We start from the raw sequence: 20,017 nt of genomic DNA, 5'->3' as shown, positions 1-20,017 counted from the left end.
TAATCTAAAGAACAGGGTTTGATTCCCCACTCCTCCACTTGAAGCCAGCTGGGTGACCTTGGGTCAGTCACAGCTCTTTCAGAGCCCCACCCACCTCACAGGGTGATTGTTGTGAGGAAAATAATAGCAGCCTTTGCAAACTGCTCTGAGTGCGGCATTAAGTTGTCCTGAAGGGCAGTATATAAATCGAATGTTATTATTGTTATCTTGGTCTTGGACTGCAAACCAACATAGCTACCCACCTGAAACTAACATAACCCTTAAGGGATCTTCTAGACCTGTTGCAGTGACCATTGGCAGTGCTGTTTCAGTGACTCATCCTGTGCTGGTCCTTGTTGGATGTACTGCTATGGCTATTCTGCCCCAAACTTTGTGAGGTATCCTATGGGGAAAGGGTATTGTGGGAAGCTACTGTGTAGCAGTCTCTCCAGCTTCTCTGTCTGTTGAATGAGCTTGGTCAGATAGGTAGTCAGAGGGCCAGCGTAGACTGAGCATGTTTGCCTGATGAACTGTTATCCATAGGATGACCCTCCAGTCCCTGAGGAGACTTGTGCAGGCATATCCTTCAAATGGAAGGATTGCTTTTCAGACCATACAGAGCTAAATGGGTATCATGGTATTCTTGCCTTATTTGGTTTTAAAGTTTCTGCTGCTAATGCCACCCCAATATATGGTCTAAATACATTAAAAGGACAATATTGCTACAGTGTTCACATACAAAGAATACAGGTAGCCAAGCTAACTTCCATATTGGTCTTATACGTACAATCAACTTGATGGTAGCTATTGTAATAAAGACACAAAGAAGAGCTGTAAGCAACAGGTGCTATTCAAATAGTGAGGGAAAACCACCTTTGTTTGCTATCTCAGTGATGTCTGCAGGGTGCAGTTCTTCTTGCTGCCTTCACAGTAATTACTCTCCTCTTACCGGTAAGTCCTATCTTAGCATCAAATTGCCACCAAATACCCTCAGATGATTTGTTTACTATTTGAATAGCACCTCTGTCTTTACTGTAGCATGTATATTGCAGTATAAAATTATGGCTTTTATGGTAGAAATTTCTTTTTAGACGTGTAGATAGACAATCTTTCCCAAAGTGAGTTTGTTACAGAAGAGAGGTTTTAATTTAAATTGTTCTGATACAAACCCAAAATGTTAGATACTAGGCTGTACTAGCTAAATATCTTCTCTGTAACTGTTCAGCCTTAAGAGTCTGATCTCAAAAACTGCAAGTATCTGCAACCTGAGGAACTGAACTAGATAGATTAGAATTGATATCAGACTTCAGCCTCAGGAAACATTATGGATTTGCATAGTATATATAATGTTGATAGAGTAATTGTTCACACCTAAACAAGTTTACTCAAAAGTAAATCCCATTTAGTTTTTAGCAAGTGTGCTAAGGAATGCAGCTTACAATTTGCGTGTGTTCAGGTGATGTGGGTCACATGCAAAATATTTGGATAATCAGAAGTTCAGATCACTGGGAGTCCCACTGGTATTTATTGTATTGACTAGGAGATAGATATTTGGAAGTCGCGAAGGATCTGCAGAAAGAGGAAAGGGGGAAAAGCAGAAATGATTGAAAGTTCACCCGTTTTTGGTGAATGAAACAAATATTGAATCCATCTACTGTTGTATGTTTGGAAAATGCTTTTTCCAGAGCCAACCATTTACCTCAGAGATTGTATTCACTTAATCATTGAACATTTGCAGAGCATATAGAAAAGGCAGACTAGAAAATAAAAACCTGTGAGCTGCTAGAATTAGGAATGAATGGAAATATGGATACTTTCCCTTAATAGGGCTTATTTGTACAGGGTAATGGCAATTGTGTCCCACATCTGTGACTTCTTGTAAATAAACAAACACAGAACATTCAAGGTTCCAGTCCCTTAGATCAAATTCAGTCATTTGAAGTCTTGTGAGGCAGAGGAGTGAGAGGAGCTAAATGTGGAGTAGATTGAATGTCAAGAATATGTATTAGAATATAAATGAGAAACAATGATGCGACACATACCTCACCCTATAATTATCCATTATCTTAGCAGGCTGTTATTAGATGAAAAAAGCACTTATGTTTCCAAGGGTACTTCTAATTTAAACAAGAAAGGGAACCTGTTGAGCTAAAACATCTTCCCATGTGTATGTACAGGTGAATGCAGCTATCCTGTGATACTTGCTCAGGACTTGATTCCCAAAATCAAAAAGATGCCACAGGTTTCTCAGCAAATTGCTGTACATGTGTGTTTAAAATTACTTTATCTAATGTTTGTTTTATATCGCCTTCTTTGTTATGAGAAGGCAGGTCGCTATTCTTGAAGGAGTAGCTAATATGCTAGCAAGCATCATTTGGAGATTAGATGTCTAGGTGCTTTAGTTCTTTATGGCAGAAGAGGTGTTTGGGCTATGATTTCCAGAATTCCTGTTGTGCAAGTAAAATGCATCAGCATGATTTTTGGAATGTGTGTGTTCATATATTGTCCTTACCAAACTGCAGGCAACTTATTCTAATCAAAAGGATTTATAATGACTTTTTCTAGGCAGCGTACTGTATTCGTACATTTCAAAAGCTGAAAAAAATGGAATCCAGTGACTATTTTGTAACAGCTAATAAGGGATATATTGCTGACTCCTGCATTCTACTGTGCTACTGGTTGTTCATCTTAGGTAGTTCATGACTTACTCCTTAGCTTTTCCATTTGTAAAAGGATGTTAGCAAGGTGGTGAAAGTCATAGCTGAAAAAACAAGAACAAAGCCAATGTTTCAGATGCTCAGTAGTATCTTTCAGTCAAGAAAGACTGCAGGGTAGCATCCATGAGACAAGTGCAAAGAAGTAGGAGTCCCAGTTTGGCTGATAAATGTGATATCCATAGAGCAAGGTTAACAACCTGTGGAGCGGCAAGTAATCACTTGAAAAACAGAATTCAAGTAAGATTGTTATATGGCTTTGTGCAGAAATGCATTTGATTTTGAGGGCTCTGCACAGCCCTCACTCTTGATTTTGAAGTTTTTCTGGTTAGCAGAAGACCCAGCAGGAAGGGGGAGGTCAGTTGCTCCAAAATACATCCTGTCCTGTTAATGGCTCTAACAGGTATCCAGCTATCAGAGCTTTGCAAATGCAGATAGATATCCTGGCCAGAGACAATGAAATGACCAGCTAGAATCTCACATGCAGAAGGTGACAGAGACTTTGGATGCAGGAGATAGATAGGATTATCCTGGTAACCACAGGGAGGAAAGATTTGACCCAGAAACTGGATGGACAGAGAGAAGACCGAATCCTTGGTACAGAGGGTGAGGGCTTCATTTTGGCGTATTCCATCTGGAGGAAGGAGCACTCACCCCTTCATTCCGTCTTTTTTTTAATTGAAAGTTTTCCAAATATAAATCCAGCTTAAAACATGCTATTACAAACATTTATATCTGTTTTATCTATATAACAACAGAAACTTCTTTCTACTATTTACATTAAAAGAGTCTTTTCTTGAATTCTCATGAAAATCTATAATAAGCTTGTTACCTTCATTCATCTTGATGGTCATCATCACCACATGGAGCAGACAAAAAGCTAGCTATCCAGACAGAGACTCCAAGGTAATGGGAAGTTTTTAGTTCACTGTAACTTTCAAGCTTAAAGAGCCTGCCTTAGAATAAGATCAGCTAGGGTGTGACTAGAGTTGAGGAACAGGAGGTTGCTTGTTTGCACTTTTCTTTTCAGCCCATTGCTGTGTAGAGTATGTGCATGCAGTTTTTCCTTTTAATAAATTCTTTATTTTAAATGCTGGTAGTTGTTATCTGTACCACTTATACTTCCGCCATTCAGACTTGCTTTTCAAATTGGCCAACAACAGTCAAGAAAAAGGGGGCCACACCAATGAGATCCAGAAAGAAAAAAGGTGCAGTTGGAGAGTTGCACCTTGCTCTTCTTTCAAAATTGGCACTGGGAGAAGGGAGGCATATGGTTGTTAGATAGCTTATTCTCTGAGGGAGTGCATGTGTGGTAAGCCAACCTTGTGGTAATCAGTTGCTGGGTAGCCAGAGACACAGTCTGTAGGTGAGGCCATTAATCGACAACGCAGAAGGGAAGCTGAGGGTGCTGATCCTCCTAAGGAGTAATTTGGGAATTGACCGGTTGGTGGCAGTATACTGAAGGAGAAGTGTGAGATAAGGAGAGCCGTATGTTGCCAGGCAGAGACTCAGGACAAATGCTGGTATTTAGAGGTCTAAGAGGGCTGAAATAAAGTGGGGACATCTTGTCAGTAGGGTGGTTCTCCTACACTCTTGATCCCAAATTGTAAAACTTTGATATTCTGAAGATACCACGAAGACTTGTTTTAATGGAGGTAATGGATGCTCAGTTGGAATTTCTTAAATGATAGATGATAGATTCTTAAGCATCAGCCAGTTTGGGTAGGAATCAGCCCAGATGCACAAATTTAAGATCAGTCTTATTACACTTGACACATTTGAAAGCCAGGGTGAGAGTCAGATGGGATTTGATTAAGGTTTACAAGATTAGTGTGGGATGGAAGTTGAGAATCTGCAACAGAATGTGGCCTCTGAAAAACAGGTGGGGTTGTGGTGCTTTGATAACTAAAAGGATATGGGATAGAAGAATACCACTACAGAAAATTCTGTAACAGTGCTCTTGTATACCACTCTTCTAGACAGATCAGTGCTTCACTCAGAGCAGTGAACAAAGTGTTATTTTTATCCCCACAATATAGCTGGGGAACTGGGCCGGAGAGGGACCCAAGGCCACCTGCTGAGCTCATGGTAGTAGTGGGATTCGAACCAACAGAATGCTGATTTGCAGCCAACCACTATGCTGTTGTGCAGCAAATCTTCACAATATGCATTCCACAAAGTTAAATGCAGCTTACCAGCTATATATTATAGCTTGCCTGGTGATTGGCATTCTCCCTGTTTTTTCAGTCCTGTGCTGATAGCAAAAAGAAGTTTATTGAATTCTCTCTCCTTCTTTCTGTTCTCTAACATATTCAGGGTACATGGTTCTCCCATCATCATTTTATTTTCCCAACAACCCTGTGAGATAGGTTGGGCTGAGATGGAGTGACTCCCAAGGTCACCAAGTGAGCTTCATGGCAGAGTGGGGATTTGAACCTAGAGCACAACCCCCCCCCATTTGTAATCAGTGTTTATCGTGGTAGATCAATAGCTCTGATAGAAGACATATTGGACTGTAGCTATGGTTCAATACACAGCCACATAATGACTAAATTAAAGATACAGCAAAGGAATAGGAACCTTGGTGTGGTTTTCCCCCCCTCCCCCTGCCTTCCCAGAGTAGATATTTTTCACTTTTGTTGAAAATTCCAGTGCTGGATTTGCAGGAGTGAGTTAGAAATGTGTTTGTTGAGTTCCAGAACCTGCTCAAGGCAGCTCACAACAATAGAACAATATCAACAAAAGAAAGTTGCTAATAAACAGCTCAGTACAAACCTGCAGGGCCAATTAAAAAGGTCAATAAAACATGCCAGGGCATAAAAGCAGCATAAAACAAATAGAGCAGTGTAAAATGATAGTGATAAAATCGTTCTCAGGCGTGGAGCAGACCATAAACTGTTATGAAGTTTCCCCCACCTGTGGAGGGGGCATTACTTAAAAACAGGCAGATGGAAACCAGATCTCTATGACTCTTAAAGCAGTGCATTAACCACTAAACAACAAGGCTGTGTGAAGAATGATCAGTCCCTCCGATGATCATTCAGTACAGATAACAGTCTTCTGACTGTAAAGAGATCCCAAGTTTATTTATTCCAGGTCTTGGTGGAAAACCTTTATGTTAACTTTTAAGAACTTTATTTAAAATCACTTTCTGTCATCCTTGAATAAACAAGAGTCATAATTATACAGAAAATATTATAACATGTAAATGAGATTATAAATAAAAAATCATACGTGTCATTCCTTCTACAGCCTAGCTTGCATATAAAAATGAAAAGCAATTTCTAAAATTTTTATAATCCTTCTCAGAAAAAATAAGAAAGTCTCACTGCATCCCAGATCTGAGAGATTCAGATTTAGGCTATTTTATATATGTGATCCTCACATGACTTTCTTAAACCACCTAATTAACTTTCTCTAAAGGAATGATGTTAGACACCCTTGAGCATGCCCAGAATAAATTGTTAACAAACTCTGTTCCATTTGCTCTAGGATTTATTCTGGGCATAAAGCCATTGATTCATATGTTGTTCTCAAGATTGAAAACTATAAGTCAGCTAGAACAGTGGGGAAAAAAGCATGTTTGCAGATTTACACAAAAACTTAAAACCAAATGCTCAGGCGTATTATGTCCTAAAAAATGGTTTAAAGTAAAAATCTGCAACAAAACAGCTTTAAAAAGATGGATAATCTTAGTTAAAAGCCTGAGTAAGGAGAAATGTCAAGCCATTTCTCCTGGCACCTAAAGGCAAGTAAGGTAGGTGCCAATTGAGCCTCAAGGAGAGCAACACTGAAAGCAGGAACACCAGGTACAATTAAGGTGCCATTGCATGATTTAAAATGGGCTTTATTACCCTTTATTCCTAATGGTCTGTCTATAATAGCTCATATAAACCTTTCATGATGGAATTTTCAATGCTTTTGGTGCACCACATCAATCATTACTGTTACTAATAATTTGTCACATAAACAACTTTGACAGGAATGGATGCACTGTTCCCAGATACCGAAGTAGCTTTCTAAATATGAAGCCCACACTAGATTTGTATTTCACAAAGTTAATAAGGCAGGTAGCTAGCAGTGAATAGGAGGCTGAAGTCTGGAAGGCACACAGCAGGTGTGTCTTGCAGTCAGCTCTGTGTTCTGTACCTCTGAGCCTGATGGCCATAAGGCATAGGTCTTGGCGTGTGGTACACCTTCTCAAAATGTATTAATTTTAGTTATTTTAGAGATTAGTAGCCCTTTTTTCCTGTTCAGCAGCTAACAGCATTAATCAGCACATACAGATCCAACAAAAACAAACTCCAATAATGAAAACTGCCCATACTAAAACACTTTGAAACATTCTCATAAAAGCTCCAATTCATAGTGTACCTCAGCACTTAGATTATAAATTAAAAACTACCTCAAAGAGAAATATTTAACAGCCTCTGTGGAAGCAAATTATTCTGCACCTTTGTGATGTAGATCTAATCAGATAGATAGAGATGTCCTAACTAGAGCAACAGTAGCCTGTCCACCTCATTCAGGGCACCATAGGATTGTTCTAGTAGCAAATATCAGCCTTGAGGAGGACCATCAAGGACAGAAGAAAATCTATGCATGTGGAAGGTTCTCCACAGGCTGTAGCCCAGGGGTGCAATCAGGGTCCATCTTTGAGGCATAAGTTCAAGGCCCAGAGTTATGGGCTCACTGTGGGGTGGCCCACAAGCAACTGTAGTTTTGTGTTGGAAGTTTGTATTACCAGCTCATCCCACTGTTGTGGCCCATGAACAAAGAGAACAAAAATACATTTCCCTGTGAATAGGCAGAGCACACCTTATAAGTTGAAAGAGAAAATAAAATATCCAGTAAGAGCAAGCTGTGTGCATTGCAAATCAGTCTCTGCAGTGATAATCTTAGGGCCAAATTGGACATGGCTTTTTTTCCAAGCAGTGGTCTGGGTTCCTCTGACCCAACTCTTATTATGTCCTCAGTCAAGCATCAGCTGCGGATCCTCTGTATCTGGGTTCCTGTTATGGGTTATGAGCAGTAAGGTTTTGATCAGTTGGAGTTGGAGATAACTGCTGACAGGACACTCTTGAAAAAGTCCATCCAGAACAGGAGGATAGCTTGCTCCCTGCTGAGCGACTCTCTGCAGCTGTGGACTCTTCTCCCCCCGAGTCTTGGGTGTCTTTTGTGGATCCTCTTGCCTGGGAGACGGCAACCACCTTGGAGCCCTCCACAGGGCTGGATCTGTCTTGAGGAAGATACGAGTAAAGGGATAAGAAATAATTTTGAACTGTGAAGGACTACTTACTTTTGACCCCAAGTCTCCAGACTACCTCACCTAGTTGAAATAGGAAAATAAATTTGATATTTAGTGTGTGATTGTAATGAAATGTGGATGTGAACTTATTTATACTTGTATTTATTGTGATTAACTGGAGCACCTTGCACTTTATATTAATTATAGAATCTGTTTAAATTAATCAACTTTAAATTAAATAATTAAATTATTATATTGTTGCAGGGTGCACTTTAAGAGGATTTTGGTTTATAGATTACTCTCTGTGGCAGGTCTTTTGTTCTCTCTTTGAACAGTAGCCAGCAGCCAGGCCTGGTTAAGTCATGTAAGTCACATGGTAGCAAATCACGCATGATTACTGCTGGGACGGGCCCTGATGAATCCTCCCTCAACGGCCAAAGTAGCCCTGGAAAGGGCTCTGTTCCTTCTCACTTGCCTTTTACTGATAGAAGCCAAGGCTTGTAGGCTGGCAGTACTATTATGGTTGCCTAGCAACTGCCACTGAGAACATTCATTTGTTAAAGGTGTAAATGTCTTGTATATTCATGGGGTCCCAGTCTCTGTATATAAGTATCCACATAAGGCCCCTCTTCAGAATTACCTATTTTGATTAGCGAAGTACCCTCTAGGACTTGCAGAGGACATCTCATTTTACTTCCACACTACCTTTCCTCCCCTGGAGCTTCCATTGCGTCTTCCCTTTTTCTGTTTCCTTCTCTCCACCAGTCAACCTACCTTTATCTGCCCCACTGTCTTCAGCTTTTATTCCTCTTCTCCCCTGGCAGTCTCTCCCTTGGAAAACTCTGTGCAACACCAGCTGCTGGGCTGGGCCCAGTTGCGCAGTGGGGACCTTAAAAGGATGTGCTGGCTTCAACTGGCATTACTATTGTGGTTGCCTAGCAATGGCCACAAAGGTCATTTGTTTCTTAAAAAGACAAGTGATGCTGTTTCTATTACTTGAGGGAGCAGTTAACCCCCCAGTTTATTTTTATAAAGATTTCAAAGGCTTTTCTCAAGTTTGTAGAAAGATCTCTCTTGTTTATTCATGGCTCCAGTCTGGATTTAAGTATCTACAGATTTGACCACATTGAGAATATATTGATATATTAGCTAAATTAGCTTATTAGAACTTCATTCTGTGGTGACATTTTGACTTCTCAGATGGAAAATCTTCATGTGTAGTGTCACATACAGTCCGTAAATGACAAGTGTGCTGCCACACAGTGGAATAATTTGTGTTTTGAGACCTGGCAACTTGTACCTGAGAAGTTTTAGGAATACATGAAAAGATTAGTAAACAGTTTTTTTGCCCTTGAAGTCTGAAGTCCCCAGGGCCCTTAGAGGCTGGCTATAGCCACCCAATTTTATCTTTGAACATCTGTCTAAAGGTCTTCCTTGACAATGTTGCACAGCTGAGCATGAATCCTGGTGGTGACTTTCCTTGAGGTAACATTTATTTGGCACCTCTTAAGCTATTATGAAAACATGTTATTTCATACAAATTTTTCTGTTCTGTGACCCTATTGAAAGTTTTATTTTGCTACTTTAAAGTTCTTTAGAAGTTGAGCAGTTCCTTCAATACTACTCATCCTTTCTTGGAAAAAGCTGCCCTTCTTGTCTGCAAGAATATTTCACAGTTTTATCTAGGAATGAGATTTTATGTTGTTCACAGTGGATAGCTAAGTGGGAAAAAACCCTCTGGTGTGCATTTTTAAAATCACCTTGAAAAAGCCTAGTTTTTGTAGGTTCCTGTGAGTATCCTAGCTAAGTTGTCAGACTTTTTATAGAGAATACAAGGAACTGTTGCCATATATTTAGTTCAGTTGGTGATCTGTTTTGCCCAGTATCGTGAACTCTGACTTTCATGAGGAGTTGAACTCAGCTTTTGTTTTCTCAGGTAAAAGTCCTCTTGAGCTTCCTTGACCCCAGGAATTGTAGTTAGATATCAAGTCCACTTCATAATTACAAACCTAGAATGCTGAATTGTGTTATAATGGTGTTATAAGACAGTTTTCTCACATGCAAAGTGTTCAGACGTTAATAAGTAAGTATTACAGATTCTAATTTGACAAGGTCGGGAAGATGTTGGCCTATATTTATGAGTGATTCTGTCTTTTTAAATATATTTTCTCATGCTCATAAGACTTGACATAATCTTAACATATAAAATTCTATGAAAATGAACAGAATACCTGTACTTGTTTATATTGCATCTCTTTGTATGAATTAATAAATAATGGCTTATATCTCTGCAGAATTTCTCCCCCCCCCCTTCTCTCAGTTATACAGCTCTAATTCATCTCCAGTTTATTTAAAAATCTTGACTTACTTCCATATGTCCAGTGTTGTGTGTAATCTCTTAATCATGGTTAAGAATGGGTGAGGATTGTATGCCCTCTCCCCATAGCTTCTCTACTCCTGTCTCTTTTCCTCTGGTCTTAAAAGCTGGGACCAAATTTAACTATAGTTAGCACTAACCAGGTTCTATCTTGATCAGAGTTGTCTAACTAGCTTTTAAGTCCAGGTAAGAGGGAACTCTGTTTCATGTTAATCTCCTTTTAACATTAATGCCAGAGTAATGCTTAACTGTGCTTCAGGCTATGCAGGATGGAGGGTTGTGCAGGAGAGGAGAGGGTCTGGAGGAAGGTGTTTCTGTGGTTCGTTCCTAATCTTTTTAACCATTGCTAGTTTCAGAATCCTTTAAGATAGATTTCTTTCCCCCTGCTTCATGTGAGGGCTAAAATATAGACATTACATGAAAAGCTCAGCTTTGTTTTGCTTTTTGGCTTGCTATTTCTTTCTAATATAATGCCAAGAGCAAAGACTTTGAATATCACTGGAGCTCCAGTCATTTCACAAGGTTGGCAGCCTTGCTGTGATCCCCACTGACTTGTATATTTCTTCATGCCAGGAGCAGACAAATTCTGCTACAAGCTGCTTGAGCAGTGTGGAATTATTCTCTTTCTGTTAAGAGCCTAGTAGCTCTTTTTATCATCTTCAGCGTGAATTCTATTAGCATTGGTTTAAAGGTGATGCCAGTAGGCAGTCAATTTAAGATTGTAGCGCTTCTGTGCTAGCTTGCTGCTGCCTATCCAATCATGCCTGGGTTAACCACTTAGCTACTTATTTTTAATACAGCTCATTAGGAAGTGAGCTTGAATCATCAGTGGCTGGCTGAGAGATATTTCTCTTGATGATTTTTATAACTTCTGCTTGCTAGGAGGGGAGCACACCATGATTTTCAAACAAATCAATTTGGTGGTTTGTCATTCAACAGGCAAAGCTGTATCAATCCAGCTGAAGGTTTCTTGTGGTTTTGTTGTTTTTTTTGCATTGCCTTTCCATACATGATGTATTTTTTACATTACATTAGGTCAATTCATTCATTTACATTACATTAGATTAATTATATAGAATGTACCAAGCATGATGCATATCTCCTTTGATTTCCTCTGACATACACAGGTATAAATCAGACTTTAGGGCAAGTAGCCAAAATTAATGGGACGGGACCAGGACCATAGTTATGCGGCAAGGATAATTTTTAGGAAGTACTTGTTAGAATATTTTGTAGCTGGGGAGTTTGCATTAAATTTCTACTTTCTACACAAAATCCTACCTGAATTCACCAGTTGTACTGGAGCAGCAGATTCATCTTTGGAAATAGAGCTTACAGTTTCCTAGAGTTTGAATATACTCCTTTTTTCAGTGCCTTCTGATGTCTCATGGTGGTTCACCAAACTACATGTGGAAAAGAATTTGAAACTCTTAAAAAACACCTGTTTGGGGTTCTGCTATAATCCCTTCAGTACTGGTGCTTTGTTCTCCTGCATATTGATTTACACTGTGTAATTTGCCATGAGTCTCAGTGAGATAGGAGGACTATAAATAACATAAACAAAATATTCATAGTATAGCAATTCATACAGGAAAGTTGAAAAGGATGTTTTGAGGTGACGATACACACCATGTGTTTAGAGTAGTGAAGTTGTCATGGAAGTGTACTCATGTTTTTAGTTCAAACAGTCTAGGTTACTCTTTAAGCAGATTAGGGCTCTTTGAGTACAGGCAGGCAGGATTAAACCTGGCAGGTGTCCATGTAGGCAGGTGGGTGTCAAGGCAGGCAACAGAAAGCTCTAGTGGAGCTATTAGATCCCATGATTGCCTATTCAGGACTGAGGCTATTTATCAAGGCAAATGCATACAGCTGTCATCAGGGCCAGAATCCTGTAGGTACTAACAACATAGTACAGCATCTTGCAGATCCTCATGACACATCTTGATTTTCACAAGTCTGGTGGGGAGAGGAGGGGTTCCAAGCAGCCAGCTGGGCACTCAACCACCCAAACTAAGCCTTTACCTGGGCTCTGGGGGTGCCCACGGGATCCCTGGCAAAGAGCAAGTTTCACTGATGGCCTCTTCTGTGCTCCCCATGTCTGGCTCCTGTTCATGAGTCCTTTGGTGTTCTGGTACCATGAATTTGGTAAGTGGCCTCTTTGAGTCCTGGATTTATGAGGGCCCAGAAACCATGGGATCCTCCAGGATCTTGATTTCTGCAAGGTTTACTGCCACGACCCCCTCATCTTCTAAGGAGGACTTGTCAGGCTCAATCCTGACACAAACATACCTCCTCTCGAGAGTTAAATTCTGGGGAAAAGACATTAATCTAACATGGTATAGTGGTTACAATGTCAGACTAGGATCTAGGAGATCTAGGTATGAATTCCGCCCCCCCACACACACCTCTGCCATGGAACCTTGCTGATTAATCTTAGGCCAAGTCACACAATCTCAGCCTTACCATCTCTAGGGCTTTTTTCCCCTGTCAATATGTGCTGGTAAGTGCTATACAGTACTGGCACCTCTTTCGGCTGGCAGGTTTGGGCCCCCCAAGGTGGTAAACATCACGAGTTTTTTTCCTTTTTTAAAAATGAAAAAAGCACTGCCTACCTCACAGGTTTGTTGCAAAGATAAAATGGAGTCAAGTAGAACGAAATAAACTTCTTTGGTTCTCCATTGGGGAGCAGGGCAGAGTATAAATTAAGTAATTAAATAAGGGAAAGGTTTAAAGCTGAAATTAGCTATACATAGCATTAATTGGCTGGGTATGATTGTGCTCTTAAAAATTAAAAATGATCAGGCCCCCGAAGCAAGGAGGGAACTAGCATTCAGTTTAATGGTATGTATGCCTGTCATTTCAGTTGTGAAGCTGTGAGGGAGCCAGCCGTGCACTGCAGCTGGAGAATTTTATATAAACTGTTTTCTTATGACATCTTCATCTTTCTGGTGGCCCAGTTCAAAGGTAATGGGAAACCATCATTTAATTAACCTAATTATAAATAACAGCCCATCCAAATTCAAGCCACCACACCAGCTGTTCAGGTATTCAGTCTAGGATAAGCGACCCAGTGTCCTGGTTTAACTTGTCCTGCCTACAGAATCACATGGCAAGAGCGGCTCAGGCAGCCGTTTTTGCCTTCAGGGGGCTCTTGTTAGCACCAAACCTCTCCCTGTCCTCAGCACCTAAATAAATAGACACCTCGCTCCACCCCTGCCTCTACTCGCTTTCAGACACAGCAGTGTGGCAAGTTCCTTCTATGCATCCCTAGGGGAAATAAGCCATGCCAGTGCAGCCCTGACCATTTTAACTGTCTGTGCTCCAGCATCATTGTGGTTTTCACAAGCAACCTATTTACATTTATTACACTGACACAATGGGTTGCTGGGGGAAGGTAAAGCAAACTCCCTCCCCCAGTGTTTCCCACAGTAAAGTCCTTTTCCTCTTTTATATGAAGCCTAAGCTAGTACTCATAGTTGTTACTGCTTTCTCTGTTCCAGGACTAGCTCCATGTTTGGGGGCCCCTGGGCAGAGAGTGCTCAGGGTCCCTCTTATGCCCACTACTAGGCTCCCTCTCTTGCTCTCCCACACTCACATGCCTGTGTGTCCTTCCTTTGCCCACTCGCAAGCTCTTCCACAACCTAAAGTCACAACTGCTCCCCTCCTCCAGCAGTGCTAGGTAACATATGCAGCTGGAAGCAGAGGTGACAGAGACATTCCAGGACATATTAATTAAACGGGGGAGGATGCAGTGTCTGTATGCTTTGGAACACAGGTGGGACTCTTGGGGGGGAAATTTGATTTAAGTTTTGGTTGAATTTGCATGTGGGGGTTGCGTTGAAACTGGCAGCAGGATTTTATTTTCGTCCTTTGGATGGGGGGAAGGATTAGCACAAAAGCCTTACAGCTTATTTTGGTGGACTCTGAGAAGGCATGGGGGTGGGATGGGAGTGTCACAGCAGCTGATTTCGGCAAAAAGCTTCTCCATCTCCACTCTCATGTTGCTGGTGGCCAGGAATAAGCAGGTTGGTGTGCAGAAGGACTTTTCCAGCAGCTGGGTACCATGAGGCAAGCTGGGATACCAGGGGAGGGGGGATCCACAGTGATGAAACTAGGTTTTATCAAGTCAGAATTAACTGATCATTAGTGAGTTGCATCTTGTCTGCAAAGACCAACTACAATTAAACTACGGTTTTGTGTTATGGCTGAACCAACCCAATGCCTCTTATATGGCCTGGCTTTTGTTTTGCTCTGGGTTCCTCAACATGGTGTCTTTCCTAGCCCCTACCAAGAGTTTTTAGAAAGTGGGACAAGAGTTTTAATGTTGATGGTATAACACAGACTATGGCTTTATATAAAGTACTCTATGTAACAAATCATTTTTTCCCTTTCTTTTTGCATGTGTCTTAGATATCTGCAAAATGAAGATAGATACTGCCGGATGAGGGATTCTTAGCTATCTCAATTATATCTAGTTTGTATGCAAGTAAATAATTTTAAACAATATGTTAATTTTAAAAGGCATCTTGTTGAACAAAGCTTCTGCCTGAAATGTTGAATACCTGCTATCAGAGTCAGTCCTTAACATTTTATGGTCCACTTCCCATGATAGCTATTTTGTGGTTGGTTGCACCTCCTACCCTGTGTCAGAATTCCAAAGGTGCCTGCAGCCTAAAAAAGGTTGAGGACTCCTAGTTTAACTAAATGGTAGTTTCAGCGGCAGTTGATGGAATGCAAGAATAAAAATGAGCTCTTATTGAATATTGTAACATTCTGCAAGAAGATCACCTGATTAGCACATAATTTAATCCATATGTTGGGATCACAGTTTGAAGTAAACTTGTTAACTGCATTGGTAGGAAGATCTGTTGGTTAAATATCTTTTTGATTTTTTTTTAAGCTGGTGGTATTTAGAGGAGGAAATATGTTCAGCAGATTCATTCATTCACATGATAGCCTCTAAAAGGACCAAGATATGTCAGAAACTTTGTCAGGGCTGTTATCTGCTACAGATACCCAAGACAACTCATTTCTAAACCACTGGTTACAGATTCCTCTGTCTTACTGCAGGTTCCATTCAGCACCTTGGATCAGGTATTGTTCATGTGGCCCGCCAAGTCCTCAGGCTGGAGGCCTGGAACTCACCTTTTGTGATGTGCACGTTTCTGATGACGTCACTTCCAGGAAATGATGTCATTGTGCAGGGCCTTATGCCTAGGGTTCCCAGGTGCCTGCCATTGGAGGGCAAACTCATGGGGGAGGTGGCAAGCTCACGGAGGTTGCCTGCCACCGGTAGGCACCCCAGGAATGTGCACTGTGTGCATGCTCCCAACAGGCACAATGATGTCACTCCCAGAAGTAAAGTCACGCCAGCTGTGAGAGTGCTCCTGTGCTTCGTTTGGTGCCATATTGGAACACTACGCTGCTGGCACGAGGTAAGTGCCAGATCCCTCCCCCTCTTTCTGGGAGGGTATAGGGATCTGGCAGCCCTACTCACGCTACCCCTGGGAGCACTCCGGCACTCTGCAGCAGGCTGATTTTGGTCCATTTGGGGTCAAATTGGGTCTGTTTGGGGCCTAAATTGGCCCACTGTGAAGCACAGGAGCGTTCTAGGGCCCTCCCAGCAGTGGGGGACTGGCAACCCTAGCCTAGGGGGCCATCTTTTGTTTGTTTTCCCCATCTATCTATTGGGAACATAGTCAGTTCCACATTAGGTCAATTCTCTGTGAACCAGTAAGTTCCATCCAGGTATTATCGGCATATGGAATTACAATGGAGTGAAAATGGTACCACTGAAATAATTTAGCTCTTGGAATTTCCTATCCCTACCAAGTGGTTCTATACTGATTGTGATTCTGCCCCCTCCAGTTCACCAGTATTGGCTGAGGTATGCAACAGTGACTTTTTAAAAAAATATGACTTCTTTAAAAAATATGTCCTCACATTAAAAAAATCATCTTCATAATAATAATAACAACAACATTCAATTTATATACCGCCCTTCAGGACAACTTAATACCCACTCAGAGCAGTTTACAAAGTATGTCATTATTATCACCACAACAAAACACCCTGTGAGGTGGGTGGGGCTGAGAGAGCTCCAGAGAGCCGTGACTAGCCCAAGGTCACCCAGCTGGCTTCAAGTGGAGGAGTGGGGAATCAAACCCAGCTCTAACATACTGATCTAAAATATAAATCCCCCTGTGTCTGTCCAAGCCTTCCATAAAAAAGATTTCCTCTCAGTTTTTAAATCTGAATTAGACCATAATGTTAGTTTAGCATGTGAGAATAAGTCAAATTGATATTGTCATGATATTATGTGCTATACTTCTCTAACTGCAGAGATTGCAGGAAGAACAGAATCCATTTAACATAAATCGATCCGGATGCATTCCATTTAAAAAAGTGACTCCAAACACAAAGCCTCCGAGAGAGATCAAGATGGATAGTCCAACTGACAGGAGTGATCCCAGTAATTTGTACAAGTTAACAAATATGCTTGATGATATAAACTAAGACCAGGAAAACCCAATCCTCCTCCATTAATTGCAAGTTGCATCGTCTTTAAAGAAATCCGAGGAGGTGATGAACCCCACATAAATTTCCAAATCAAAGTATTATTTTTTAAAATATATCTACAAGGTACATGAAAAAGGATAAAACAAAAAACATATATAAGTTGAGGTACAATAATCATTTAAAGTGTATTTACTTTACCTCATAATGACAGATTTAAAGTTGTCCATCTGTCCAAGGATACATTAGCAATCAACTTGTTAAAATTCAGTATAATCATGTACTTAATATTTCTTGGAATCAATATTCCAAGATAAGTAATGGCATCTGGGTTATATGAAAAATGTCCCTCAGTAAATACATTCTGTGACATATTGTCTCCCAGTGGCATCGACTCTGATTTGGTCCAATCGAATAACAGACAAATCACCAAAATTATTAATTAAGTTTATTAATACAGGAATGGAAGACTGAGATTCTGAAATAAAGAGTAAAATATCAACTGCATATCAAATAATTGTACATTTCAAATTCTAAAAAGTTATTTATAAAGCCATGTATGTTATTTTGTCTAATAGCAGAAGCCACAGGTTCCAAACACAAGTCAAAAATAAGAGGAGAAAGAGGACTACCTTGTCTTATTTATGTCATTTATAGTCCGCCTTTCTCACTGAGACTCAGGGCAGATTACTTAGTGTTAGCTTCATACAATCAATATCAAGGACGTTTCCATAAACAATGCCATAGGGTAAATAAATACAAGTTTACAAAGACATAGTATTAGCAAGATTCCAATACAGAGTTGAAGAAATGCTGAAACAGAGCACAAGCAATTCTAGGACTGACATTAGACAACATATAACTATCCAGTAGGATCACACTTGATACACAGGTAGCACATAGGAGCACATACTTAAAGCAGCAGATAAGAAGTAAGGCAATGTAGTGATGAAGTCTGTGGTCCCTAACTCATTAGTGAAGCATCTGAGACTCTCTCCCTTCAATACAGCCTTACTATCTGAGTAAAAAGCCCTTTTGAATAATTCAGTTTTGCATCATTTGTGGAAGGCCAGGTGAGTGGGGGTTCTTCTGGTACGCCTCTCAAGAGGAATGGGCACAGGAGTGTGTGGCATTGGCTCAGGCAAGATGGACTTCTGAAGAGCAGGCTTTGTCTCAACTCCACTCCAAAACATCATAAAATATCTTCATAACATTCCAAAAGAATCTAATACTATGGACAAACATGATATGAATAACAGGAAACAAAATGCAAAGACATTTAAAAGACTATTTCCCAACAATGCAGCTACTGGCAGCATCAGAGGCAATAGAGGAAAATGCAGCAAAGATGGTGGCTGTGAGAAACACAGTAGGTGCACAAGAGGCTTTTTCATCAGATCCCATATTAAACGCTGATAAATATGGAAGCTAGAATACTAGATAAAATCTCTAACCTGATAAAACCACTCGTTGATCAATTTGCAGAATTAAAAACAACCCTGAATAATGTAATACAAAAAACAGACTGTGCCCTCGATCTAAGCATGACAATGCAAGAAGAGATTCAGGCACTGCAGAGTGAAAATGGCTTGCTCAAAGCAGAATTTTAAACCTGGAACTCCAAGCAATAGAACCTAAAGTTTAGGGGCTTTGAGGAACAAACAACGTCAAAAAAGGACCTTTCAATCATTTTGGCTGACTGGCTGGCATCTATACTGCAACTAGAGAATGAAATTGCCCCAATAATATCTAGGGCATACAGAGTTGGCCCCTTGAATCAAGAAAAAAGAAGAGGATCTAGAGACATAATTACTGTTTTCCCGGACTGGAGAACAAGAAAAAAATCCTAGAGAAAGCCAGATCCCAAAAAACGCTCTTGTATAAAGAAGTACATATCTCAGTATACACATGTCTATTTAAAGAGATCTTGAATAAAAGGAAAGAGCTCAAGCCAATTACCAAAGAAATGCAGAAAGCTCAGATAGAATACCACTGGATAAACCACTCCAAGCTGCTAGTGAAATATAAAGATGAACTATTTCACATGACAGATCAAGAAACAGGATTCCTCCTATTGCAAAACACTGACATTTAAGTGCCTATGGAAACAGAGAAGACATCTCAGAAAAGAAAAGAGAGCCAACTTTCAACATCGCATAAGGGAAGTAAAATCCCAATTCTCAATAACTGTTAAATAAAGTTAAATCAATCAAAAAATAAAAAGGAAAGCTTTGTAAATAATAGCAATTATTTAAAGAGGAAAAACAAACATACACGTATGCAAAGTAAAGAATACAACATTACAGTTAAAATGGTAACAAGACTGCAAAACTATAATATCAAACAAAGAATGGGGAAAGACCTGGTCATCAAAACTATTTAATTCTCCAGTCATCAGTATAAGACTCCAGAGCTATAAAATAGTACATAGTTGGTATATTACACCACAAAAATTAGCCAGAATATCCTCAACTAGATCACCTTTGTGTTGGAAAACCTGTGGAGAATTAGGCTCATTTGCACATTGTTGATGGAAATGTAAATACATCACAGAATTCTGGGGAATAGTTCTACATCAAATCACTCTTACAGCAACCTACTCCATACCTTTGTAACCAGAATGAATTTTCTTAGATTATTGGCAAAATCAAACACTTCTACAAATTAGACAAGAACTGATATCAAGCCCTTTAGTAGTAGCAAAAACTGCTATAGCTTTGAGATGGAAGATGCCACTCAACTAAATACATGGTTTACAAAGATATGGGAACAACTAATAATGGAAAAGATAACAGACTACAACAATCGGCAAACTTCCCTAAAATAACAAATTTCCTACAGAAATGGTATCCATTTCTAGAATACCTATCCAGGAACAATTCACTGGTAACAAAATCACCTTATCAGACAATTATCAATTTGGAAATTTAAGTATAACATAATAGAAGTACACAAGTATAAATAAAGAATCTTAAACAAATCTTAATTCACAATGCCGCTCAGGAGGAGCTCATGGTGCTTCCCTTTGATCTGCAGCTGAGGGCCATTTGGTGATGCAGGCCTTGTTGTTTTCTTAACTGTACCATGGACTGCTTTGAATGACAGACCTTAACAGGATTCTAGCATCTATGAAAGCCACTACTTGTGCGCTTGATTCTTGCCCATCTTGCCTGTTAAAATCAA

General features: G+C 40.1%; 1 protein-coding gene across 1 annotated transcript in view; it reads left to right on the top strand.

Annotated features, from left to right (window-relative positions):
- The window catches only part of DRD4 (dopamine receptor D4), a 55,400-nt gene that overhangs the window by 746 nt on the left and 34,637 nt on the right, over positions 1-20,017 (top strand). The window lies entirely within an intron of this gene.

The sequence above is a fragment of the Eublepharis macularius genome, chromosome 2 (genome assembly GCF_028583425.1).
Source record: "Eublepharis macularius isolate TG4126 chromosome 2, MPM_Emac_v1.0, whole genome shotgun sequence".
Classification (NCBI taxonomy): domain Eukaryota; kingdom Metazoa; phylum Chordata; class Lepidosauria; order Squamata; family Eublepharidae; genus Eublepharis; species Eublepharis macularius.
The sequence above is the reverse complement of the archived record's forward strand: the minus strand, read 5'-3'. Positions and strand labels throughout refer to the sequence as shown.